This window comes from Paramormyrops kingsleyae, chromosome 18, assembly GCF_048594095.1.
Source record: "Paramormyrops kingsleyae isolate MSU_618 chromosome 18, PKINGS_0.4, whole genome shotgun sequence".
In the NCBI taxonomy this organism is placed as follows: Eukaryota; Metazoa; Chordata; class Actinopteri; order Osteoglossiformes; family Mormyridae; genus Paramormyrops; species Paramormyrops kingsleyae.
Window position 1 is genome coordinate 10,344,839 of NC_132814.1, and position 27,269 is coordinate 10,372,107.

At 42.1% G+C, this 27,269-nt stretch overlaps 2 long non-coding RNA genes across 6 annotated transcripts; one reads left to right on the forward strand and one right to left on the reverse strand.

Moving 5' to 3' along the window:
• Nucleotides 1-408: 408 nt before the first annotated feature.
• Nucleotides 409-1,926, forward strand: LOC140577646 (uncharacterized). The gene is made up of 2 exons (XR_011983499.1): nucleotides 409-1,274; nucleotides 1,355-1,926. It is a non-coding gene; the product is annotated as an uncharacterized lncRNA (long non-coding RNA).
• Nucleotides 1,889-3,774, reverse strand: LOC140579495 (uncharacterized). Of its 5 annotated transcripts, XR_011983496.1 has the most exons (6): nucleotides 2,885-3,774; nucleotides 2,597-2,655; nucleotides 2,433-2,501; nucleotides 2,297-2,359; nucleotides 2,065-2,217; nucleotides 1,889-1,953 (listed from the first exon to the last, which is right to left on the reverse strand). It is a non-coding gene; the product is annotated as an uncharacterized lncRNA (long non-coding RNA). The 5 variants fall into 5 exon arrangements; XR_011983497.1 differs by having other exon boundaries at nucleotides 2,065-2,501; nucleotides 2,885-3,055; nucleotides 3,126-3,774; XR_011983495.1 differs by having other exon boundaries at nucleotides 2,065-2,359.
• Between the last annotated feature and the right edge of the window lie 23,495 nt (nucleotides 3,775-27,269).

Below are 27,269 nucleotides of genomic sequence, written 5' to 3' on the forward strand. Positions count from 1 at the left end.
TTTTATCCGGTTCATTTTGTGTTTAAATGCTAAAAAAAAACATTTAGGTGTATTTTTTTGGGGCCGTGAAACAATTAATTGGTTTGCCATTATTTCTTACAGGGAAAATTCGATCACAACCCAAACTTTTTAGGATTCGATCCGGAGTTGATATTAAGTTCGAGTTGTTTTTCATTGAAACTGCCCCACTTCGGTAGCTTCGGTATATAGATGTAAACTAGCAAAAATTTCATGCAGTCCTTCACATAAGTCTATTTGTCACACCCTGCTCCGTCCGCTCCTGATGTGTGCCACGCCCCCTCATTATCCACGTGTGCTTTCCCGATCGTGCCCAGCTGTTCCTTGTTATTGTGGCTTGTCTGCTGTATTTAGTCCGCGTCTGAGTCTGTTACCCCAGGGGGGTATTCCAGAAAGCAGGTTATGTGACATACCCGGGTAAGTTTAAGGGTAAGTTAGTGGATAACCTCAACTTTCGGTTCCAAAAACGGAGGTTAACTTTCTGGGTATGTACGTAACCATAGCAGCTTACTCTCTGAAGATAACCTGCTCGGTAGCAGGTTATGTTCCAGGGTCAGTTTGTTTCAGAAGGTTACTGAGCATGGCGTGCCCTTTTGATGACGATCCTGTGGACGTGGAGGCACAAATTATACGAGGTTTTTTTCGCCGGGAGAGAGTTATAAGACCGCGTATTGATGTATTTTCATTTCCTAATGATTATTTGAAAGAGCGTTATCGGTTTTCAAAAGAATCGTTAATTTACTTAACACATCTCTTGAACCCACATATTGCAAATGTCACAAACCGCGGGTCTGCGCTTAGCACAGAAAACATTCTGTGCATAGCACTTCGGTTTTTTGCGTCAGGGCATTTTTTGTACAATGTGGGCGATGCAGAGCATGTGGGAAAGGCAACTGTGTGTAGAGCCGTTCGCACAGTATGTCTGGCACTGAAACGCTTCTTACACACGTTTGTACAGTTCCCTGGCCATAAACCTCTGCGGGTTATTAAAGAGGAATTCCACAGAGTGGCAGGTTTGTCCTTTGTAGTAAAATCTATGACGCATATTTAATATGTAGTCATACTATTTATATCTATACATGTATTCATCCTGCACACACACACATTTGATACTTCCATACACTGTATGACTTTCTATTTCAGGGTTTCCAAATGTAATCGGGTGCATTGATGGCACCCACATTCCTATTAAAGCTCCTTCAATAAATGAGGGAGACTATGTTAATAGGAAATCTATTCATAGTATCAATGTGCAGGTAAGAACTTGATTTTGTGTCCTTAATTTTTTGCCTTGTTAACATCATTAAACTCATTACTTTCCACTTTTCAACTATAGGTAATATGTGAGGCAACCCACATCATTACTAATGTTGAGGCAAAATGGCCAGGATCTGTGCATGATGCCAGAATTTTCCGCGAGTCATCATTATGCCAGACATTTCAGCAGGGTATGTTTTGCTTCATACAATGTTTTTTTTCCTTTGTACTATATTTGTATTGTACACTTGAATCATTACAGGACAGTACAATGGTTACTTGCTGGGGGACAGAGGATACCCTTGTCTGCCCTACTTAATGACACCCTACCCTGAGCCTGATCCTGGACCACAGACACGGTTTAACCTGGCTCACAGCCGAACACGGGCCAAGGTGGAGATGACCATAGGGATCCTAAAGTCTAGGTTTCAGTGTCTGCGTGGGCTCCGGGTCAGTCCAGAGAGGGCGTGCGACATAATAGTGGCTTGTGTTGTGCTTCACAACATTGCCACTATAAGAGGAGAAAGCCACCCTCCTTGTATTGAAGAAGATGACCCAGAGGAACCCCTACAGATTTGTGCACACAGAGATGGAAGACTTTTGAGAGACAGGATTTGTCAAAATTACTTTTATTAAATTGTTTGCACTGGTCTGCTGTGCAATTCATTTCTTTATTTCCTGAAAAACAATGAAAGTAAAATGAAATAAAATGTGTTTTTTTATGTATTACATTGCTTTATATACACCACTTTTAACATGCAACAGATTAATATTCACACAAGTTCTCACCTTAAGGCGATGCTCCAATAATTCAATTTCTAGTTTTGCTTTTTTAATGGATAGCCTTTTCTCTTCCATTTGAAGCTGTATAAGGTCCATCTCCATGTCACTTTTTCTTATTTGTTTTTGAAGATGGACCTTATACAGCTCCTTTGCTGGCAACTAGGAAGGCAAAAATAATGAAATGAGATTCTGTCAGACAATAAAATTAAAATATGGACAACTTAACACAAAATCTTACACTGCTTAGATCGCGCATTGAGGTTGAAGGACCTTCATCTGTGGGTAAATCCCCAGGTATGTACTGTGAATGGACAATGACAGTTTGTTACTCTAATGAGAAAAGGGGGCATGCATTATAATGGTATGCATCATACCTCAGTGGATCTACCAGCATGGTCCACTTCTGTCACAGCAGATGTGGTCTCTTCATCGTCATCTTCATCCTTCAGTGGAAATATGCAAGTATACATTATCTGGTAAAAAGAAAAAAAAAACAGAATATCTAAAAGCAACTAAAGGTACCTGACAAAACACTTACAACTGTGACAGACGGTGTTCTTTCTCTAGGGTCCAATAATACAATCCCTCTATCAGTATCTATAAGAAAATACAACCCACAAAATTCTCAATATTAAAGAAAAACCAATAATGCAGGAAAAAAAACATGTCAAAGTAATACAACTAAGATCACAGTAGCCTATACATCATATGCAATTAAATAAAGTAAGCCTGCATAAAAACGTTAAGCATGTTCAAAAAGCCTTTAAGTGACAGATAGTAATTTATTAAGTCATATAATGAAAAGAAATCATAGTGGTAAACTTACATTTCACAATGTCACTTGTGGTGCATGGTGTGTGTGATGAAGTGCCCCCTGGAATGCCAGCAACCACTGGTCGCCCTTTATTAAGGGACAGAGCCAGCTCCTCAGATGGGGTGAGGGGAGGTGGTGGTGGGCCCCCGCCAGTTAGACGGGCTTCAGCCTTCTTTCTATTAGCTACATGACAGAAAGAATATACTAAATCGTGTTTAATTAATATTTCAGTGATCGTGTAATCAAATATTACCTTTTTGCAGAATGTTTTTGTGTTTCATTTTGACTTGGCTCAAAGTTCTTCTGGCTCCAGAAGGATTACACCTTATTAAATAAGAAACCATATATTCCTAGTCAATACACATTGTTATTTTAACCTAAAGAAATGAATGGCAGGAAAAGCAAATGCTTTCATAGTGATTTAACAGTGAAAAGGATGCGGAAGGGGTGCTTAATTATTTTACATTATAATAAAAGGGGAGGCGATGTCAAATTTGCAATTTAATACACTCACGCATTTACTCTGTCCGTTATTTTTTGCCAAGCCAACTCTCTTTCTTTAGCCGATGCAGCCGTATTGCTTTTTTTCAGTATTATCGGCTTGAATTCTTCATATGCGTGCATTAACACTTCCAACTCCGCCTCTGTGAAATATGACGCTCTCTTTTTTTCACATCGATCTTCCATTTTTACTCGTGAAATCGGCGATCCATTGAAAACGTCTTTATGTATGCACGGTGCACGCGCATTAACTCTGGGTAACCAATAGGAGGTTGATTGAACTTACTCTTCTCAGGTGTTTTGGAACCGACATACTCATGGTATGCGGGTTTGTGGTATATCAACCCAGAGGTTAAGATTTACCAAATGGTAAGTTAACCAAGCTTTCTGGAATACCCCCCAGATCCGTCATTGATGTTTGTTGATGTGCTTTCCCCGGTCCTGTCTTCTGGAATAAACCCCGTTTGCCTGCATTTTCGGCTTGCTTTGCCTGCTTCCCGGCTCGCTCGCTCGCTCGCTCTCCAGTCGCTCACCTGGTCACAACACTATTCTGCAAATACAACGTCGCTCCAGCATCATCGTTGCCGGAGTTGGTGTTATTCTCTATAACAAAGGATTTGCTTGCTAGCATTTCATCTAAAGAAATTACCTTCCCAGATCCTCGGGTTTCTAAGCTCTGGAGGACTGGCTGCTGTGTTCGTCTGTTTTGGCTAAATGGATGTTAATTATCATTCTGGCCTGCGAGGCTGGATTTCCTCCTACATTGGTACGACACAGACTTAATTGCCTAATGCCTCATAAAGCTTCTATCTTCTTATTCTCTATGCTATGGAATGGTGCAATATGCATTTTTCTAATCAGTATGTAGATCATTTCATTTCACACTGAAAAAATCATGCATTCGACTCTATGGTATAATTTGAATTTGTAATGTCATTTAGCTTAGTTACATACACCATGAATGATTTATCCATTGATTCAGTACTGAATAAGAAAGATTATTAACATACTGTATATCATGTGTAGAATATGTCAGGATTTCAGAATGCAGAACACGCTTTGCTAACCTTACATGAGTAAAAATTAATTGTTCTTGGCTGGATTCTCACTTTCATGCTGATCAGTTGGAAATTTGATGATCTATAATGTGAGAGAGGACAAACAAAAAACAACAGCAAGTGCTTATTGTAATGCTCTACTGTTCTAAGACTGTTGAAATGAGCTGCAAATTTCATCAGCTACGCAACAGGATACAAATTGGTTTTTAGAAACAAAAGAACAAAAACCCTATTAAAATAAACAGCCTCCAGTTTAAGAATTCCTTTAAGAAATACTTATTCTATTAATATTCATGTCATATAAGCCAGTGAAACTCATCTGAACATAATGTATACATATATTTATATATAAAGTATGCCAGGTGTCACGGCATGCTGGATGAAGGACTCGAAGGCGGCTGTTGGGCAAAAAGGGGTTTTATTAACGGAACAGGAGCAAGAAAACAAACAAAGTCATGGAGGGTCAACACAGGAAGGCGAGTACGGGGAAGGACACAGGCAACAGGAAGGCGAGTACAGGGAAGGACACAGGCAACAGGAAGGCGAGTACGGGGAAGGACACAGGCAACAGGAAGGCGAGTACCGGGAAGGACACAGGCAACAGGAAGGCGAGTACGGGGAAGGACACAGGCAACAGGAAGGTTTGACATTAATTACCAGACTGGGGCTGATGAGACAAACAAGGACTTACTGTATATACAAAGACTAACGAGGGGTATCAAGCAACAAGCATAGCTCATCAGAGCCACATCCGGGAAGAGACAGGAGGGTCAGGCAGACATGATGGGCGGGATGTAACACCAGGCTTCAGAGGCAGACCCTGCACTTCCATAGAGGCTGCTGAATACCTGCTGCAAATTCGATAAATCAATAATTCAGCAGCCAGAACAAACTCTGAAATCAAGTCAGAAATTCATGGGATTCTAAGCACAGGATGAAATGTAATTAATCATATAATATAAATAATGAAATCACATAATAATCCTTGAATAATGATTGTTTTTCCCCCAACTAAATCTAATTAGATTAAAAACAATTTTATTTAATTTAACAATGAACATGGTACATAGAAATGAAACTGGGTGTGTATTTTTTGCCACATTTCCAACATCAGCTTTGAATATAGACAAAACTATACTTTAAAGATTTAAAGATTTAAAATTACAATAACAAAGAATCTGTGCATGGGGAATTGCAATGTTCAATTGGGTCTAAGCATAATATTATATTCACAGTGCCTTTGATGCCTACTAGAAAACCACATGGAAAAAAAAGAATATCCCTTTCGCCCCTTCAGCTAATATCAAGTGGACCCAAAGAAAAATTAATCAACTGCTACTTTTCAACAATAAAGTGAATGAAAATGAATTCTCATACATGATTGCCTTCTTTACCTGTGGGAAATCTAGAGATGCCAATTTAGCGCTGCAGGGGGTGAGAGGGACACCTGAAAGACACCTAGGAGCTGCAAACACTGAGCTGGGGGTGAGACTCGAACCCCCATTCCACTATGCTAGTCTCTGCGCCACCCCCACACATTAACAAATTATAAATATATTTCATAATATTTTCAATGTTTGAGCTTCACGGCATAACAAAAATACCGTGTCCCAATATTCAAAAAACAAATTTATGGATGAATGTATGAATTGATGATTACAGCTACATTGTCAATGGCAGGCTATTGTTTTATGGTACTTGGCTACAATGTTGTATTTATGTTGTTGGCAAGATGGTGGTATTGCTTGTGACCAGCTTATTATTATAAATCTGCCAATGTCTGTGCTACAAATCTGTTATCGTGTGATTTTCCAAATGTCAAGTAAGCCCTTTACCCTGTAATACAGTAGATAAGCAGCTGGAGGATGGTTGGAAATACAAAGTAAGGGATATACTGCAGGGGATGGGGGGGGGGGGGAGGGGGCATCATGAACACATCTGAACTGGGGCATTAAGTCACACCCACTTGACTATCCATCCATCCATCCATCCATCCTTTTCCCGTGTCTGGAGCTGTTTTATAAACTGCATTTGCTAGCCAGACTGTGGTATTTTATATTTTTATAGACACAGGTGTGTATGAGGAGTTGACTGTCACATCATGGAAGATTACCACCCTCAGCCTCAAAGAAACACTTCAATAGTGTTCCTTTTGTCAAGTACAAAGCAGTATGCGTGAATTTGTCCACCGCGGTCAGAATTTCCACGAGACGGGGAAGCAGCTTGTTACAGCCCCTGGTGCTGCTGCGTGGAAAATGTGGACAAAACTAGTGTTAGGTTAAGACTTATAGTGCTTTTGGGTTACAGATAAGCCAGTGTTAAAGGGGCTGGAATCAAAAGTATATATTCATGCATTATTTAAAATTATATTAAATATGACTGTACTGAAGCATTCCATCCATAGTGTACCTCATTCTTGTGTCCTACGCTGCCTGGGATGGATGGATGGATTGATTAACTGCACACGCTGTTCAAGCTATCTAATAAAATATAAAACATGTACTCATAAACAAACGCACAACTGTACAGAAGACTAGTTTTTCCATTTTTGTTTGTTTTTCTTGGTTGTTTTCTTGGGGTGTGTGTGTGTGTCTCTTGTGTCTTGTGCTTGGATGTGTTATATGCCAATAAAAAGAATGTTCAAAAAAAAGAACAAAAAGAAGACTACAGAACTCAAAGACACACAAACGAAACTCCATCCATACTTTGTTTGTGTAATCCAGCCTTGTAGCGAGCCTAACTCTGGAGGCAAGAGGAACACCTTCTACAGAAGACTAATTAATAGAGGGTACAAACAGAAACGCTAACAGTTACACACTGAGCATATCAAAGACGCTGATTCAACTAACCTCATTGCTGCAATTAAGGGACAAATATCAATACCACTACCAAAAGTATTTATGTTTTGCTGTTCCCTGCCTGCACCAAGTATAACAGAGAATGATTGTAATCAGGAAAGTGGACACACGGCTGTCCTGCTCGTGGACATGTAGCAGAGATGAATGCCTGCTGGAGAATTTGAGATGGTCTGAAGCCTGTAAGCAGATGCCGCGATAAAAATCCCATCATGGGCTGAAGTAGCTGCTGATAAAAACTGGGGGCGTTGATCAAACATGGAGCGTCTTGTGGGCGGCCTTCTCAAATTCTCTTAGAGGTATTTTATCTTGTGTCTGTACTCTAATTTTTCCAAAGGAGGCATTTTAGGTCTAAGTGACCTGGAAGTGTGTTTAGTTAGATAAGCTGATGGTTCATGATTTACCTCAGAAACTTATTAAGGAAAAGGACAGATTTAATCACCCTCTCTCTTGGGGCTTGTATGTGGCTTTGTGGGTTAGGGTGCTGTGCCTATGATCAGAAGGTTGTTGGTTCCAATCCCATGGTTGGCAGACTGCTTTCACTGGTGGGCCCTTGAGTAAGACCCTTAATCCAATATCTTCCATGTCTGACTGACCCTTCTCCAAAGTTCTGACTGGCCCTGTTTTATCAGTTATACAGCTTTACGGCCTCCCACCACCCGTGTGGTGGGTATGGTTCCTGCCCCCAGCTCTGGTCATGGAGCTTACAGGTACATGTTCTCCTCAGGATGGCCCCGGTACTTTGGCAACCTCCCATTCCCGAAACAGCAAGGGAATTGTCACCTCAAAATTGCCCAGTATATGTCAGGGTGTGCCTTGCAGTGCAATGCATTCATATTTTACGATGCCCTTTGCTACCAGGGATTGGATCAGCTCTCAGCACAACCCAGTACTACAGTCAGTGGTAGTAGGCCCGGAGTGGCCAATCAGGAGACTCGGGCCCGGAGTGGCCAATCGGGAGACAGAAATAAAATAATTTTACAATTCTACAACAATGCTTCGTAATTTTAGCCAGCGAGTTTTCTCCAGCACAACAGACCACGATTGCTCTGCATAGAGAAACGTGCAAATACCTGGCATGCTTAGTGTGATCGCTTGACATCAGAACTGAGTCAAGCAGTCTGCTGTTGCAGAGATGCCACAATTAAGCACTTGCCATCACTAATCACAGGAAGCTTCTCATATGCCGGGTGTTAGAAAGAGTCCATGCAGGGCTGAAAAAGTCATACTGCTTGAACAGATAAGTACGCTATTTATTATGTATTGTCTTTTTGAAATGTCAGTAAATTTATTGGATAATAATGACTTGAACTGTGGCATCATTTATCAAAGTTTCCCCAGAACGAAGACAAAACAGGCTGGTCTTGGACATAAAACTCTCAGGCTGAAACTCAGTCCCTCTCCATGGCAGGTAGGATTTTAATGGCCCAAGTCCGAGTTTCACTAATTATGCTGCCCTCTGACTGCAGGCTTATGCATCTCACTCTTGTGGGGACACTTACACTGTACGTTTCCCCGTCTGTGTTGGGTGTGGGTCATTTTACGATGGAAACAAAATAACACTGCCATTAATTCATAGTTTTGCAGCAGACAGGAACAGCAAATTCTGTCTTTCAGCAGTATCTAACAGATAATTATTTCTGCTTGTTCAGGCTGCGGTTTTATTGCTTATGCACTAGTTACACTTAGTGCAGCATTCAATAAATTAAGTATTAGAAACTAAGGAATGTACCTGTAGATCAAGGATACTAAAGGTGAGAAACAAAGAATAGCAGAGTTCAGTAATTAATACTGTCCATAAAATAAACAAAAACTGCAACTTCAAGTTTAGACTTGTTTATTGGTTGTATCATTAATATAAACTCAAAAGAATAATACAGAAATACTATGAAATTGTATTGAACCACTGGAACAGGAACAACTGACACAAAATATGAACATAATTGTCAAATTGAAAAAGTAAAAATAAACTTGTGTGGGTGTTTTGGAGACTAAATCACCCTGCATGACGAGCTCACAGGTCCTACTTATTGGGCTGGAACAAACCCACCGATGTATAAAATACCTAATAGAGGCACTGGAGAGAGGGGACCTCTAATAGAGGCACTGGAGAGAGGGGACCTCTAATAGAGGCACTGGAGAGAGGGGACCTCTGTTCAAGCTGCTGCATCTCTTAGCGTTTGACAAGTTTCAGTCCAAATGTGACCAATAGCAACATTACTTCATACCATTGCTGAATATCCTTCAACAGCACACTGGACAAACCTTACAAAAACCTTTCAGTCCGAGGTTTCCATCCCTGCCCTTGCTCTGTGCATGTTTTCACTATATTAGGGAGGGGGGGGGGGGTGAGTGGATAGGTGCCTATAAATAAAATACATTCTTTTCATGTGTTTGCTGTGTCTTGGACTGAGATCCTGTCCGTGTTGTTCCCTGAACTGGATGAATTATTATAGACAGTGGATGGATCAAATTTATTACAATGCACAATGTTAAACATGCAGACATTAACCTTAAATTCCAGCTTCTTATCCCAGTCATGGCTGCGGGGGGGGGGGAGATAGGCTGAAGCCTCCCCAAAGCAGTGCAGAGCACGAAGCAGGGCAACGCCCTGGACAGGATTCAAATACTAATCATTTATTTTAATTAAATGTAACTTTTCAGTAAGGTTAGGATGTCAGTCATATTCGGTTATGGTCAAAAAATTAAATCAAGTGTACAGTTTTACACTGCAGTTGTGACCCGCTGGGCCGGCTACTTTGAGCAGCTGTTTAATGCTGACCCTCCAGCTAAGACGTTGAACATCCCTGCATCCACAGTTCCAGGCTGATCCTCCAATCAGCTGTGAACCACCCAATCTCACTGAGATTGCATGGCTGCAGGTATCTGTGGTATCCGGGGTGAACTTCTCCAGGCTGCTGGAAAGTCTGTCCTCCTGGCATTGCAGGTAATCTTTGCTTCCATTTGGGAGTCTGGCGTCATCCCAACTGACTGGAAAATGGGACTTGTAGTCCCTGTCTGGAAAGGGAAGGGTGATCGCCTGGATTGCGGCAACTACAGGAGGATAACACGCTTTCAGTACTGGGTAAGGTCCTTGCTAGGGTCCTCCGTAACAGGATGCGTGATCACTTGCTAGCCTATCAGTGACCAGAGCAGTCTGGTTTTTACAACCGTTTTAAAGCAAGGAGCCATTTTTTCCTAAATGTCTGAACCAAGATTTACAAAGAGCCACAGTGGGTACAGATGGGGGTTTGAGATACGGTTTTTAATGTGATATGGGCACATATGCATTAACACAAAAAATAAAGTTCAAGTACTTACAAAAAAAATAAAGAAAACCAATTTCGGGGGGCATCTCAGTTTTAAATCACTCAGACACATAACAGCACGAAGGTGATTAATATTACAGCATTGTTCAGTTCTGTAGTGATAGTCTTCACCCTCACCCCTTCTTTCGTTCGGCTCTGCAGCCGTCTGCCCTTCACTGCTGTAACTGTGCTGACGAGCAGCGCAAATGTAGTCATCACTCTGAACTCAGCTGGCTATAATATGTAAATCGGTGAAAGTAATAATTTTTACGAAGACCTTGGTGACGATTTACTACAAAAAGTAAATGAATGAATTTGGAATGTTGAAGCATACATCCAATCTCAGGTACTAAAGAAAACTCCGGAAAGCTTACCATTTGATGAATGATGAGGAAGATGCTGTTAAAACATCACAGAAGCGCGCGATGGACCGCCTCATTCACATATAGCTAAAGAAATATCTAAATGAAAAATATTAATCCATAAATAAATAATTAATCTTTACAAAAGTATTATCATAATTATGCTAAGACATGAAAATGTGAACGCGGCTGTCGTTCTGAGAAGAGCCGCAGTCACGTGGTCAAAGAGCCGCATGTGGCTCGCGGGCCGCAGGTTTCCACTCCTGACCCAAGAAGTCTACCATCGACCGCATCCTGGCACTGAGGGTTCTCATCGAGTGCAAGCACGAATATCGGCGGAGGTTCTTTGCAGCCTTTGTTGATTTTTGCAAAGCGTTTGACTCCTGAGACTTCGCGGGATCTCTCTGAAGTTGTTGAGGACCCAAGTGGCTGGACCAGGTCAAGGGGATGCCCACATAACACCTGGCTGCAGCAGATGAATGACCATTTCCGGAGGGTGGGAGAGGACCGTGTGTCTGCCTGGGGGGTCGCCAGCCAGAATCATAAGGAGTTTTGCCATGTGGTGGCTTCGGAAACACGTTGCATCAGTGCATGCTCCCCTACCTGACCTGTACTAGTCAGGATCCACCTACCCATAGAAAGGGTTATTTGTACTATTCTCTACATAGTAGAATAATTATATAGATCAACCTATATCAAACTAACAAATATGTAACCAAGTAACAAATATGGATTATGCACTTACTAAAAAAGTATTTAAAGAAAAAACATTTTGGGGGGGGGGGGGCAGCTCTGTGGATTGAGACTTAGAAGGTTCAAAGTGTGGGTCTGCAGAGTGATCCAGACCAAGACCGCCACCTAGTGGGGTCAAATAATATATCAAATGGTTCATGAAGCTTCATTTGGCCATCGCTACAGATGACCTGTATCGTGCATTCCATTTGCCCTCGGAACTCAGATTCCGAGTTTTGTAGCTAGATGTGAAGACATGCACGCTCCTGTTTCTCGGAGATCCAAGAAATATCTCGGACAGCACAGAGGATCCTGAGTTCAGAATTCAAGATGGCTGCTCAGTGCAAAGACTAAGTAGTGCTGTGATATTTTACATATTATATGCACTTTGTGATTGTTATATGTGAAATAGCGCATTGTGTGTCGTTTATCTCCTGCTGATGCCAAGAAATTGTTTGGTCCGTGTTGCTAACAAATGACTAGTCGAATCTAGGTACGCAGGATAAAAAGTGTAGATGCGTTAGGGTATGCCTGGCTTTAACCTTTTATCCTTTACTTGTGTGTTTAACAGTGTTTCTAGATGGAAACATGGATCCTTTTGAGGATCCTCAGAGGATCATACTGTACACTTCCGTGGTGCTTTATACCAAAATGCATCCAACGAGTCCACATATTATTTGGACAAGGACCTCACAGTGGTTGTAAGGCGACTGGAAACAAAGGTTAGATAATTAGCAGCATTACACCTAAAACATCAAAACAGTAAATTGCAATAATGATATTCCTGTAATCATGCTGTTTATGTGCTTTAGGCAGCAATCAGGAGGCCCAGAAGCCCTAGAATGAGGGCTTCATGAAGGACCAGACCCTCTACACAATTGAAATGATGAGGGAACATGCTACGGGTGAAGGTGATGGTCCACCGAAGTCCCTGAAGGACCTCCGTGCCTGCTTAAAAATGGGCAAAAAGAATACGAGACAGCTGTGGCTAGACATGGCTGCAAAGCTGGTCTGCCACTTTGAACAGACCTCCTGCCCCGACAAGGTGTGCAGAAAATGGAACACTTTAGTGGTGGACAATAATAACTCCACCGGGAGAGGACCCACTCGTTTCATGTTTTACAGAGAAATGGACGAACTCCTTGGAGGCCATCATGACGTGGTTTTTCCAGTGGTGGAGACATCATGGGGGCTGGTGGTACGCAGGCCGGAGGTGCTTGGCCAGTGCAGTGGATTGCTGGAGGAAACGCCATCCTGCATCCCCTCCTCTCCAGCAGGCAATGACCCCTCCAGCACTACAACACTTTCAACTGAAATGCCAGATTCACCATCACCAACCTCAGCTACCCCAAGGACACGCAAGAGGAGCAGGGACTTTAATGTATTAGCATACTCGCATGATGCAGACACAGCTCATCAGCGTCATCAAGACACTATCGCCCTGCTGAGAGCTGCCCTGCGGAGCCATGAGAATTTAATGGCTCACCTACTAGACAAGTTGTAATATTATTGATAGTTTATACCTTTTAAAAAGGTGAAAGTACTTTACAGTTTATTTAAACTTTTTTAAATAAATGTCTTGAGATTTTTATTTAGTCATATCTTTTAAAGTAATGTTCTAAACTTCTATGGATCATACAATGGTAATTCTACAGTATATAGTTGTTTTCAAGGTTTGGCTTTGCACTTTTATAGTTTCCTTTGCACCTGAAGTACTTACTTATTTTAATAAATTGTTTTTGTTAAAAGCACTGTGTTGATTATTGAAGATCAAAAAAATAAAAAATAAGTACTGCTTAACACGTGACTAACTGAATGTGAGAGTGAGTGATTATTGTGTCATTGTGAACACACCACAGCGAAATGTGACCACTGCATTTAAACCATCCAATGAAACGAAGACTGTGAAATTGTTCTGTGTTTTATGTGTAAACTCTGTGTCTACCAAATGTTCTTTTACCATGAAGATCTAGCACTGTCCATGACACCAATGTCAAAGAAGGCCCTATAGAGCTGGCACAATCCACTGAAACACACCATTTCTTATCCTCTCACACACATATGTAGATAATACACACAATATAAAAAACAAACCATTGACTATAAAATAAGCTCAGAGGCTCATAAGCTGCAATAAACCAGAATGTAAAATACAGAACAAGAATCACTCAAAAATTAATCACTCATCATCATCATCATCATCCTCCCTTGGGCACCCTTGTGGATGTTCTGGGCATATGTCCGAATGGCCAATGCACATGTTGTGCAAGAAACAAGCTGCCATGATCACCATGACCACAATGTCAATTCCAGTGTTCTGCAAGTCACGTAGACGCCTCCACTTGCGCTTTAAGCGCCCGAACGCCTGCTCCACTATTACCCTCCCCCGGCTGATCCTTGCATTCTGCTGATGTTCTGCCTCAGTGAGTCTCCCATTATCACATTTAGGGGCACAGATGAATGGGAAGGCCTGGCCAATGTAGGCGCTGTCCCCCTGCAGAAAGTACTCCCCCATCTTTTGATGCCATTCGAGGAAGAAGTCTGAGGCCCTCAACATCCTTGCATCATGGACTCTCCCAGGTGGTCCACCGAAGATGTCAATGAATCATCCCCTCTGGTCGACAATCACCTGAAGGAGGACAGAGTAGAAACCCTTCCTGTTCATGTAGTCCACCCCTCTAATGGTTGGCTTCTGAATTCGGATGTGGCAACCATCAATAGCCCCTATGACCCCAGCAAGGCCACAGGTGCACTGGAAGGCAGCGGCAGATGCTCCTTTTTCACATCCATTAGGCCAGGAGATGAAGGTTGGCCCAATTCGCGACAAAATGGTCACCCATGTCTATCAGGACCCCCCCAATGTGTACCCATCTTCAGTATCACTTCCTGCCTGTAGTGCAACAGAAGTAAGACCAGCTCCCTGGAGAAAGGGAGAAATTTGGGAGAAATATGCCATCAAAACATAATGCCAAAACCAGCAACAACACTAAATACACAAGACATTTTCTTAAAGTGATGTTAATAAACTACTGTTCATGTGATGTACTGTAACAAGCTATCTATTAAACATCCTTTGGATACTGTTTAATGTACTTTGCTAGAACAACACTCTACTCTTCTCCTTTTGTTGGATAACGACTCCATAAAATGCAGAGAGTCGCCACCAAAGCAATCCAGTCAGCAGCCACATCCTGCAGATCATCTCGGACATTCGGATTTTTGTTAGAGTCACTAAAAATGGTAATATGTGCTTATTTCTATAGTTTAAATCATAAATATGAGCTCAGTTGTGCTCCAAAAACACTTTACTATCATTTAAAAGTCAGCTTAATACATTACCTTTAAAAAAACAAATGTTTGATGTAAAAATAGAGCACAGTATCTGTGAATTCACAAATGACAAAGCGCAAATACCCGAGGTTGACTGTGTAATGCAGTTTGTTTATTGACACAACCACACATAAATACACTAAAACGTACCTTCTTCGCTTCATGTAATCCTCCTCGAGGTTAATCAGGTGAACAACTTGCGTTTGGAGCCGTTCGTATGCCGGAAGAGCTAGCGCAAAGCCACTTTCTTCTGGGCTTCCATCTTGAATCCGACTTTCAAACTTCTGTGGCACATGGAACGCATCCGACTCGGTTTTCCCGAGTTTGTAGCGGATGTGATGTAATCTTGGATTCCGAAAATCAGATCCCGAGGCAAATGGAACGCACGAATACTCCTTTGCTGCTGGACAGTTACTGTGAGAAATGAATGCAGTCCGAGAGAGAGAAGGACCTCATAGTAGACTGAGCCCTAACATCCTGACATTTCTCTGGTCCATTAGTGCCTTTTTGGAGCTGAAATGGCTGTGCTGGATACTAACAGTCCCTCCTAAATTAGGATCCCTGAGAAGCCCAGTGGCACTTATGGGACTTTATGTCTAATCCCCCACGGTTCGAGTTTCATACTGTTAAGCTTATTCACACAAACCCCAAAGCTGCTTATATGCAACTCTGGTTGTCTAGCCTTTATTTATATGTCCGCATTTTATTTATTTGATTAATTTGGGGCGACATGGTAGGGCAGTAGTTAGCACTGTTACCTCACACCTCTGGGACCAGGGTTGAAATCTCTGCCATGGCTGCGTCTACAGTATGTGGAGTTTTTGCATGTTCTCCTTGCATCATTGTGGGGTTTCCTCTGGGTGCTCCAGTTTCCCCCCACAGTTCAAAAACATGCTGAGGCTAAATGGAGTTCCCAAATTGCCCGTGTGTGTTTGTGTGTGAATGAATGGCTGTGCCTTGTGATGGGTTGGCACCCCATCCTGGTTTGTTCCCTGCCTTGTGCCCATAAGTTCCAGACTCCCTGTGACCCTGAAGATAAGCAGTTACAGAAAATGGACAGCATTTTATTTATTTCTACACTTTTGTTTGTATTTTTACCTCTGTTTTACTTCTATTCTACTCATTGTTTTTGTACTTTTGTCTTGATTATATGTTTAAATGTATTTTCAGTTCCATCACCTGCACAGAAACAAATTTCCAGTGACTTTGTATACTTAGAGAAAAATAAGATCCTGATACTGTCCTCCAGTCCGTATCTAGAAATCATGACAATTTCTATAATGGATATTCGACTGCAGAGTTTTTAAAAGTCACAAGCCCATAAATAACAAGCATCTTGCACATACTGCATTAGCTGCATCCTATCGACAGCCTTCAGACAGATAATGCCTGGTGCAATAAGTAAATCGAAGCACTGAGCTGCCAAATGTAAATGCAATAACTACCACACTTTCTCCAGATTTAGACCAATTAGCTGGTCAATATGACAAGTAACAATAAAAATCACTGTGTGCATAGGAGCAACAGAGACATGGGTTTGCTATCCTTTCTGCCATTTTATAATGAACATTTGTACAATCAGGACCTCTGCATACATTCAGATGATAATATCACTATGAAAATAACTCATGTACAGAATAAAAATGGGATTAAGCATGATACATACAAGACTTCCACTATACAAGTGGTGAAAAACTGTCATCTGCTTCCAAAAATATAATCTCGATGACTCCATTTTGCATTTTATCCACATAGAAGGCTAAATGACACTGAGAAATAAAATCACTGGCATGCAGGATCCACCATGTTCCTGTCAGTATCTTCACATGAGTCCTCCATGGCAGTTTGTCCATCAGAATTTTATTGTGTCACCGACTGTCTTTTGGGTTTAAACGCAGTACCAACGCTACCCTTTAGTGGGTCAGGTCTCAGCTGAAAACACATGATCTATCTCCGCCCTGTGCAGTGTGAACCTGTTCCATGCGTCCTGCCATCCTGTCCTGCCTGGGACAGGCTCCAGTCTCCCCTGCGGTCTTCACCTGCAGGATAGGTGGTCTGGGGATGCAGAAATGCACCTTTAGATGCATTGGTACTATAAGTGCACATGTAGGCTAGCTGCTTTACACATTGGTACAAAATTTTGCTTGTGGGAGTTTTACTTACGCAAAAATGTTTTGAGGGCAGAAAAGAAAAATCTTTGGTTCTGTGCTTTTCTTACGTGGAGGCTGGGGAGTACTAGTACTGCTTAAAGTTCTTGCGTTAATTCTGGAGTAATGAAGGGTTTCTGTAAACGCATGTAGACCTCACTCGTTATTCACTTACATCGTTCTCTGTCTTGTTCACTGAGATCGATCGCTTTCCGGAAAGCCACCCCAGATGCATGAATGGACGAATAAAATATTGTTGTCTTGTCAAATAAGGATTTCTCCACGTATGTGTGTGGCCTCTTATGTCAGGTTCATTTAAAAGTTCTGCATATTATTAACTATCAATTAACTTAACTTAAATTGCTGGAACGACACATATTACACCTAAATTACGCAATAAACGCCCGAAAGCAAGTGATTTGAACAGAAAGGGAAACAGTACCAGCACACATTCAGAAGTTTTAATTCTACACTATTGTCAGAACATTATATTTAAGTTGCCTATTTCACGACATTCAAAACCATGTTGCTAAATCCCCAATCAGATTTCTTTCTCACAAATAGCTTCTCGGCTACTTTGATTGAGAAGCTAAACACCTTAAATGAAACCATATCTTTAAATTAGTTCTCTCATTTACCAGCACAGCATGTACTGTACTGCCTTACTGAGTAAAAAATAGATTCTGCAGCTTGATGTCAGTTCTATATCTGTCACTGACTGTGGGATATCAAAACAATGCATTTTTAGTTCTTTCTCTGAGCCACATCACAGCAAGTGAGCAACATTGTTGACATTTTAATTCGTAATCCTCTTAATTATGAAATAGAAAGGAATATGCAAATATGCAGCCGAGTTCTTTGCAAGTTAAATTAGAAAGAAAAGCAAAAAACGTACAATGGATGGCGTTTCGAATCTGTTCATATGAATGGCAGGCGAAAAGGAAGTGTTGAGTTATATTTTAAGATGAGTAGGAGCTAAATAATTTTTAAGTAATTACTGTAAAATTTATATAACATATAATAACAATAATAATAATAATAATAACAACAATAATTATTATAATAATAAAAAATATATAATTATTATTATTATTATTGTTGTTACAAACTGATTACGTGATTCTGACACTGACACATACTGTAGAACTGGGACAAACATTGTTGGCATCAGTTACAATAATAGAGTAAAGAAATATGACCCAACAAACATTTAGTTCAATTTTTGAGGATTTTGCACAGATTTTCTCAAGCTCTCATATTCACAGCCAGTTGTTTCATGATCTTACTGAGGATGTCAGTTGGATTCAAGACGGAACTTTGACTGGGTTCAGCCAAGGACGTTCGCCAACTGATGCCTATATAAACATGAACAGCCAAAACTGAGCAGCATTTTAAAGCACTTTTACCATCTGGCTTAGGACAACAGTCTCCAAACAGCACTTACTTGCCTTTAAGTTGTGTTTTGAACCAAAGAGATCAGTCAACACTCTCAAATGTGGGTTATTATAACAGACTGACTGGAGGACTTTTCTAGCCTGGGCAGGTAGGATGTTCTTTTCCAGTGTAGGTCCTATTTCATCCTCTGTGTCGTGCATCCTCTCGCTGCCTAGGCACCCTGTGTTGCTCATTAAATGTGTGCAGGTTCCAGAAGGGAATGTACAGTAAATAATGGTTTTCCACCCTGAGTCATAAATTGAAAGCAAAGATAAGTTTGTCCCCTTTTTCACTGATCTGAGAAGCGAGCCAGTCAGTGACTCAAAACCGCGATACGATCTGAACCGCCGGTTTTGTGATCCGTTGCACACCAAGAATTTGCATAAGCTAATGCTAATTCCTGAAGGTCTTGATGCTACCATAACATGGCGATTCTCACAGTCGTGCTAGCGGAAATGAGCGTATAGTACATCATGATGTACGCCGTGTGAACAGCAAACGTGTCTCTTCGGTTTCATATCGCTGTCGATCTCCCAACCCAGCGATGCCTTTACCGGGCCGATGCTTCTGCAGGGGGAAACCGAAGCGAGCTGGAACCACGCTGTAACTACTCCCTCTTCACAGGGTACTACGCGGTTACTCTATGCTAATAAAAAAGTACCACAGGACGAGTCAAGGAAGACATAGAGCACAAGGAGAGGACATAGATCAGATGGACACCTTATACTGACTCTTAATATAGAACAAATTAGGTTCATTGGAGTCTTAGTTTTTTCAGAGGTATGCATGGTTTCCTGATCCCATGATCTGCAGAAAGGCTGGTAACATTCTATTCAGCACCACAAATGTAAATGTTTTACACAGAGACTGTTTGAACAACTCAATGGTTACACTACTTACACAAAGAAAAATTGACTTTAGCCAAATCTGGGACAGAAATCACATATGATAATATGTGTTCTCACATACTGTGCAATGATAATGGTAATGGTTGCTCAGTGTACTCAATAAAAAATAAATACAATAGATATTCTACATTTATAAAACACACCACACTTAAAATAATTAATGACATGTAATGTTGTAGATTGAGATAATTAAATTACTTACCACATGTTGTTTAGCCAAAATGGTTTGTCAACATGAGTTCAAAGCTAATGTTGCAAAACAATAAATTGATGCAATGAGGCTGTTCATTAAGTCACAAAATATAAAAAATATTTCTGCAATATTTGAGCTCATGTTGATCCACTCTTTCTGTTCAGGTCAGCCTTAATAGCATTAATTTTTACATCTAAACTGCACCAGCAGCTTGTTAGCCAGGTGATTGTAGCAGTTTCCACCAGCCTGATGACCTCTCTTCTGTCACCATACCTGTGATAAATGAACCAAAACAAACAAACAAACAAACAAAAAAAAGAATAAAACAATCGGAGTGTGTGCAAAATTAAAATACATTTTGAAGTAGCATATTTCAAAGCAGCAGTTTGAGGAGTGAGTCCCCTGAACATTTTGAAATTGTCGACATGTTTGTGGAATAGTAATAGTTACACTACACTTGTGCCTGATGACACAAAGGGGAATCCCTGGAGTACCACTGGGGCTTGCCACTGGGGTTTTATGCCCAGAATGCGTGGGGGGATGTAAAGCAGCGTGTGCTGGTTTGCCCTGTCAGAGGAATATGGGGAATAGCAGAAAATCTGCACTATTGCTCTGCTTTTATTTTCCAAGGTGTGTGACTGTAGCCTCAACCCGCCATCAAGCTGCAAGAAATTAACGGAACCGTAGCCTGGGGCAGAATATAAGCAGGAAACAATGTAGCGGTGGAAAGGGACAGGCACAATAATATACTGGTCAGACTGGGGACAGCTGAGGAGTGGAATGACTATAATGTATCATTTATATTTCATAGAGGAGTTTTTGTGGGGGGGGGGGGGGGGCTTTAACATGCAGGGCTGTCTGTGAAGTTTCTGTGCTCTGCTTTTGTCTCTATGCATGATGGTATGAAGCAGAAGTGCGTCAGATTGGCTTCATAACATATAAGGAGATCACAAGAAAAGGAAGCACTGGATCTGCTTTTCATAACTGGTTTTCCAGTGGAGGGTGACACTAAGCCTGGCGTATAATGCAAAAATATTGTGATGTTGTTCGTGCCTGACATTACAGTATGTTTTTAAAATAACTGTGTGTAATAATAATCGATATTTTATTGATCCCCGTGGGAAGATTGTCCTTACGCCTCCCTCAACTTGCTCTTAGCGTTAGTTGTCCGTGCAGGGCAGCCACCCATCGCGGCGCCCAGGGAGCTGGGGGTTAAGGGCCTTGCTCAAGGACCCACAGATGTGCTGAGGCTGGGTTTGTACCTGCGACCTTCTGATTACACGCACACAGGATTAGCCCACTGAGCCACACGCTGTGCATATAACAATATTTTTTCCCTTTGTATACCTATGTGAAACTCAAACTGAAATAAATCAAAATTACTTCGTGTTTTTGTGTGACTGCTGTTCCCATAATAACTCCTTCTACTTAATTCCTTGTATATGCATGATTAATCACATATACAGTCATGTTGCAATATCATTAAAAAAAGACTTTACAGCCTGTATATTCAGTACAGAAATCTATTTATTCCTTAAATTAAAGATCAAAATTTAAACAAATAAAGCGGCTACGACATGAAAGCATTTTATTTCATTATGTCCACAAATAGTCTCTTCTTTCCATAGTTTATGATTGCTCTCAAAATTTACCGTTACCGTTCAGGGAAATAAAAAAAAAAATAAAAAATCTAAAAAACCTGACAACCCTTGAAAATCCTCATTTTTGTCATAAGGAAGATCATCCACTTGCAACAAAAAGGAGTTTATTAGGGACTGAGTTTCCTAAAACAAAGGGGATAAAAAAGGCAGGATGTTCAGCAAGACCAATTGTGGCCAAATGGTGATACAGATACAGAAGTGGCCCTCTGCATACCATAATACAATGTATTTGTGCTGTATGCATGCCCTGCCACATGGTGGCTGTGGCCCACTAATCCTGTCTAATTTTCTGACCCCACTAGATGGTGCTCTCTGTTCAAAAAAAGGCTCAAAACATGGGCCAAAGTAAAGAAAGAGCGCCATCTACTGGGGGTCAGAAAATACAGCAGATGGTTCATGAAGCGTTGCTTTGGCCATCACTACTCTTGGCTCTCAGAAAGTTAGCAAGTTCAGCACATTCGGTTGAATCAGTCACTAGGCAATTCTCATGAGACTCATAAGACCCCTAGGAGATGTTTGTGATATAATTTATTATTATTTCTTGTTTAAAATGCATATAATTACATTATTGGCCACTGGCATCACTGCTTTTATTTAATTCATTTTATTTGTCAGAAATTACTGTTTTGGAGTTGATTCCCCCAACCCTATTTTTCCCCATTGGATATGTGTTTTTTAATAAGCAATTTTACTGAACATGAGGACTGATTTGTATAATCGTTTACATAAAATAGGCATCTCTCATTCTGATGATGGGGGAAAGTAGTTTAAGGTAACTGCTGGCAAATAAATGTATCTGAACTTCCAACATACAGTCATGGCTCAGGCTGTATATGCCTGCCATGCCAGGGTGCCCAGCTTTCAGGGATTTTCTTGTTGGCAGAAAGAAAATGGTGCTTGGAGACCTAACAGACCTATCAGAACCCAAAGCCAAATGGAAGAAAAACCAAGAGACCAGAAAACAAATGGGGAATGAGAATGGGAAGCGAAGGGGGGGGGGGGGGGCACACACACAAGTTCAGAAAGTTTAGTTAATAAGTTAAGTTAATAGATTGGTAATTTACACCTATACTGTAGTTAATCTGCCAATCACCATAACCATCTGGAAGTTGCCATGACTGTCGAACCATGTTTTCCAGCCCAGTCCTTGCAGACAGTCCACATTTTTACTTACTGGGAGGCATCAAAAATGTGAACCGTTTGTGGGCCAGCTAATCTGTGATGCAGGATTTCAACTGGCTATGACAAGCGGGGCAGCACCTCAGGACAGGACAGGACGGGACAGGACGGGACAGATAGCACGACTAGGTATACGGAACAAGGAGCAGGAGGACAGCAGGAGAGACTAACAACACAGCCTATAGGATGGGGGACAAATAAAGGGACAACACAGGCAGGAACGGAGACATGGGATGTAAATGCCGGGCTGAGACTGGGGGCCCCTGGAGTGGGACACAGGGCTGCGTCCAGAGGGTCCCACTCCATACCGTCAGGCGGAACATCCTCCAGGTCCATCCTAGCCGGGTCTGCATGCTCTGGAGGTGCTGCGGAGGAAAGGATGGCCTCCGGAGGTGGTGCAGAGGCGGCTTCCCCTGGGCAGAACTCTGGAGGCTCGGAGGGAACAGGGCTGGCCAGCATCTTCCACCTCCCCCTCTAGGAACGTGGCCTGGGTGTGGCATTCGCAGAGGGTGAGGAAAACCCACTGTCCCCCTCAGGACAAGTAACAGGCAGGACGGTCCCTTCTGGGACTCTGGTGAGGTGGCAAAGTGCTGCAGAGAGCTGTCGGATTGAGGTGCAGTGAGCAGAGTGGCTTAATGCTGTGGGGAAGTGATGAGCAGAGCTGCAGATGGGGCAGGCGCTGGGGACAGAGCAGCAGGCACTGGGGAGAGAGTAGCAGGTGCTGGGGACAGAGCAGCAACAGCAGGGAATCAGGCTCTGCAGGCAAAGTGGCTGGTGCTGGCTATAGCAAGACAAAGAGCAGAGCTGCTGCAGAAGGACTGAAGATCCACTCCAAGCCTGGGACGTGGGGCTCTGGAGGAACCAGCTCCAGCATGTTGTCCTCGTCCTTGAGGTAAGACTGACCGGATGGACTTCCACCTTCAGCACCACACAAGAGCTCCTACGGGGATTAAGGGAAACATCATGGGTTAGCCTGTGGGAGCAGGCAGACAGGGATAGCTTCAAAGGTTCCCCCAGTAAGCTGGTTGTTTGGAAAGTCTGGTCATTCTGTAAAAGGAACAACTCGAGGCAGGCATAAGGTGAACTAAAATGGGCTGTATTGCAGAGAACAAACAGTACAGGAGAACAAAACAGGACCACAAAGGGTCAAAATGGGAAGACTGGCACAGGGTAGGGCACAGGCAACAGCAGGAATGACAGCAATGACTGGACTGGGCCTGATGACACCGACAGGCACTATTATACAAAGACTAAAGAGCAACAGGCGTGGCTTAGCAGAGCCTCGTCAGGGACGACACAGGAGGGTGAGGCTGACATGGGCAGCACATGACAATGTCTCCTTGTAAGTTAAATCAGCAAGAAGTACCACCTAAAAATATATTGGAATATACATATCAATTATGTAACAAGTTTCTTAGTCCGTCAGCATTTTTCACAATTCTATGCTTCCAACTTTGTGGGAACAGTTTGAGGAAAGTCCTTTTCTGTTCAAGCATGACCGTGCCCCAGTGCATAAAGCAAGGTCCATAAAGATATGGTTGGCTGAGTTTGGTGTGGAAGAACTTGACTGGCAGAGCCCTGACCTCAACCCCATCAAATACCTTTGGGATTAACTAGAACAGAGATTGTGAGCCAGGCTTTAACGTCCAACATCAGTGCCTGACCTCACAAATGCTCTTCTGGATGAATGGGCACAGTCACACTCCAAAATCCTATGGAAAGCCGTCCCAGAAGAGTGGCAGCTGTTATAGCTGCAAAAGGGGGACAAACTCTGTATTGATCTCTCTGGATTTAGAATGGGATGTCATAAATGTTCCTTTAAGTGTAATGGCCAGGAAAAATGATACAAAATACGGTGAATAAAATAATTTTAATTATATACAGAGCAAAGGTTTTATCTGCATGACTGAATCAAGTTTTTAAAGATATTTTGCATAATTTGCCAGAGAGGGAATTGGACAAGGAGTCACACCTGAAGCCTGTCAGGCCTGTGGGAGTGAAATCGTTGCAGGGATAAATACGTACTTATGGACGAATGATGACAACAAAGATGTGGGAAGGGGGAAGGGGGGTGGCACGTGTTCAGGAAGGAGAAAAGTGTACAGGTGTGCACTCTCCAAGAAACATGTGCTGTCAAAGGGGGAGTGAAGATTTATAAAGCAATGGAGCATTTTGATCCAGCTGTCCTTGTTCTTTAAAAGATTACCGAGAAGAGATCTATTCAGGTAAAGCAATATTCGGCAATGTGGCTCCGACAGTAGGGACTTTGATTGACCTTTTAATTGGTTAAGACCACAAACCACCAGGGATCATAAAAAAGTACAAAGAAAGAAGGCCGTTACTATAAGACGGTACCAATGATGACTGTAAGGGTGACTTTACAGAAAATTACAGAAAACAATTACAGAAAATGTTTTTATTTAACCCGTAATAAGATTCGACATGGATTCCATTGTACTTTGAGCCTACAGTATTCAGTTATATAAATTAATAATTTAACATATATTTAGGTGTATTCAGTCTAGATAACGTCTTTCAAACATTGTCCTGTGCTGGATAAGCAGCTGTCAGATGGGATAGTAACTCTGAATGCTGCAGGTTCAGGTAATTATGCAAATATCATGGTAATGCTGGACTGTGTTGGTTTGGAAGCTAAACTGGAGTTAAAGTGTCTTTGGATTGAACTGAAGTGCAGTTGGGAACTGAAGTGCAGTTGGGAACTGAAGTGCAGTTGGGAACTGAAGTGCAGTTGGGAACTGAAGTGCAGTTGGGAACTGAAGTGCAGTTGGAGAAGGCATCAGCTGACCGGAAATGCTGTAAGTGACGTCAGACGCCGGAGACTTGGCGGAAAATCTGAATGAACAGCGAGCTGAGCGAGGACAGCGAGGGGAAGTTGGAATCACTCGAAGAATACATTGACTGGTACTTCGACACTACAGTCATGAAGAAGAACATCAATACATCTTCCCCGGGAAAAAGCGAGACGCCGTCATCCAAAAGAAGTCGCCCGGCAGACTCCCCCGGAGCAACTTCGCCGACTAGTAAAGACTTCGCCGACATATTGGAGTCAATCGACAAGCGATTGTCCAGCTTCGACGCGAGGTTGTCTCTGGTCGAGATTTTGCATCAGGAGTTCACATCCCTGAGGGAGTCTTTGGAATTCAGCCAGCAACAGGTGGAAACACTCGCTGCTGAAAACGCCTCACTACGGGGCTCGGTCAAGTCTCTAACTGAGAATGTGACCAATCTAAAAGAAGAAAATAAAAAAATAAAAGAGACTGTCATCGATCTCCAAGCCCGTAGTATGAGAGATAACCTGGTGTTTTCAGGCATCCCGGAATCTGCTGAAGAGGACGCAGAAATTACGGTTAAAACATTTATCAAGACCCACCTGAAGCTTCCAGAGGACACTGTGGAAAGCATCTGCTTTGACAGAGTCCATCGGCTGGGAGCTAAGAGGCCTGGTGCCCTGAGACCGCGTCCTATTGTGGCCAAATTCGGGAATTTCAAACAGAAGCAGCAGGTGAAGAGCCGCGGCAGGGAGCTGAAAGGAACGGACTTTGGCGTAAACGACCAGTTCCCCAAAGAGATTCTGGAGCGACGCAAAGTTCTGTTCCCAATCCGACGCAGCTCCATCCAGAAGGGCTCCCGAGCTGTCATCGCCGTGGATCGGCTCTACGTGGATGGACAGCTCTACCGCGACCCTAACATCACTCCCTGGTTATATTAACGCCACCCCAGATAAGAACCTGTTATATTTTTCTTCTTTTCCCAAATCCTCTTCTGTTTAATCTAGCTTATACATGTTAATTCCCTAATTTAATGTTATGTCATAACAAATACACTGCCGTCAGTCTCCGCAGCGCTTCAGTCCTAACAATGTTTTCGTTTCTATGTTTCTTACTTACACCCTTACTCGCGTGCCCCTTTGTATGTCTTTTTCACTTCTCCCTGCTTTCCCTGCACCGATCACCTGCTTTAAATTTCTACTCAATCACACACAACACCCTCGATTTTTACACATCTGCACGACATGATAATGTACATATGTACTTAGCTTCACCACAACCACTCCGACCTTATAGTGCACACAGACATATAGGATACACACGCACACAAGCGCTCACACGCTCGTTCGTATCTGACTCATTTGCTCGTGCAATATTAGCTACACACACATGTCTATGGGCACACTAAGGTTTGTCTCATGGAATGTGCATGGAGCTGGCTCCAGAGAGAAGAGGTTAAAAATATTTAGCCAGCTTAAAAAACTACAGGCAGACGTTGTTTTATTACAAGAGACTCATAGACCTGCCACAGCTACAGATGAACTTAAAACACCTGAGTTTCCTAATGTGTTCTCAGCCTGTTATAACTCTAGGCAAAGGGGAGTAGCAATTTTAATACATAAAAATGTTAATTTCACATTACTCAACACAATTATAGATCCAGAAGGTAGATTTATAATCATTAAATTGTCTATACTTAACAAGAAGTTATGTATTGTTAGTATATATGGTCCAAATGTTGATAACCCTTCATTCTTCCACGTTTTCTTTACCGCACTCTCTGAACACCTAGATAGCGCACTCGTTCTTGGGGGCGATCTCAATTTCGCACTAAATAAAGAAATGGACAGGCTCAGTGCAGCTGCTCAGCGCAATTGGGAATCCATAAATATAGTTAAGCAGTACATGAGTGACTATGGTCTTCGTGATGCATGGCGTTC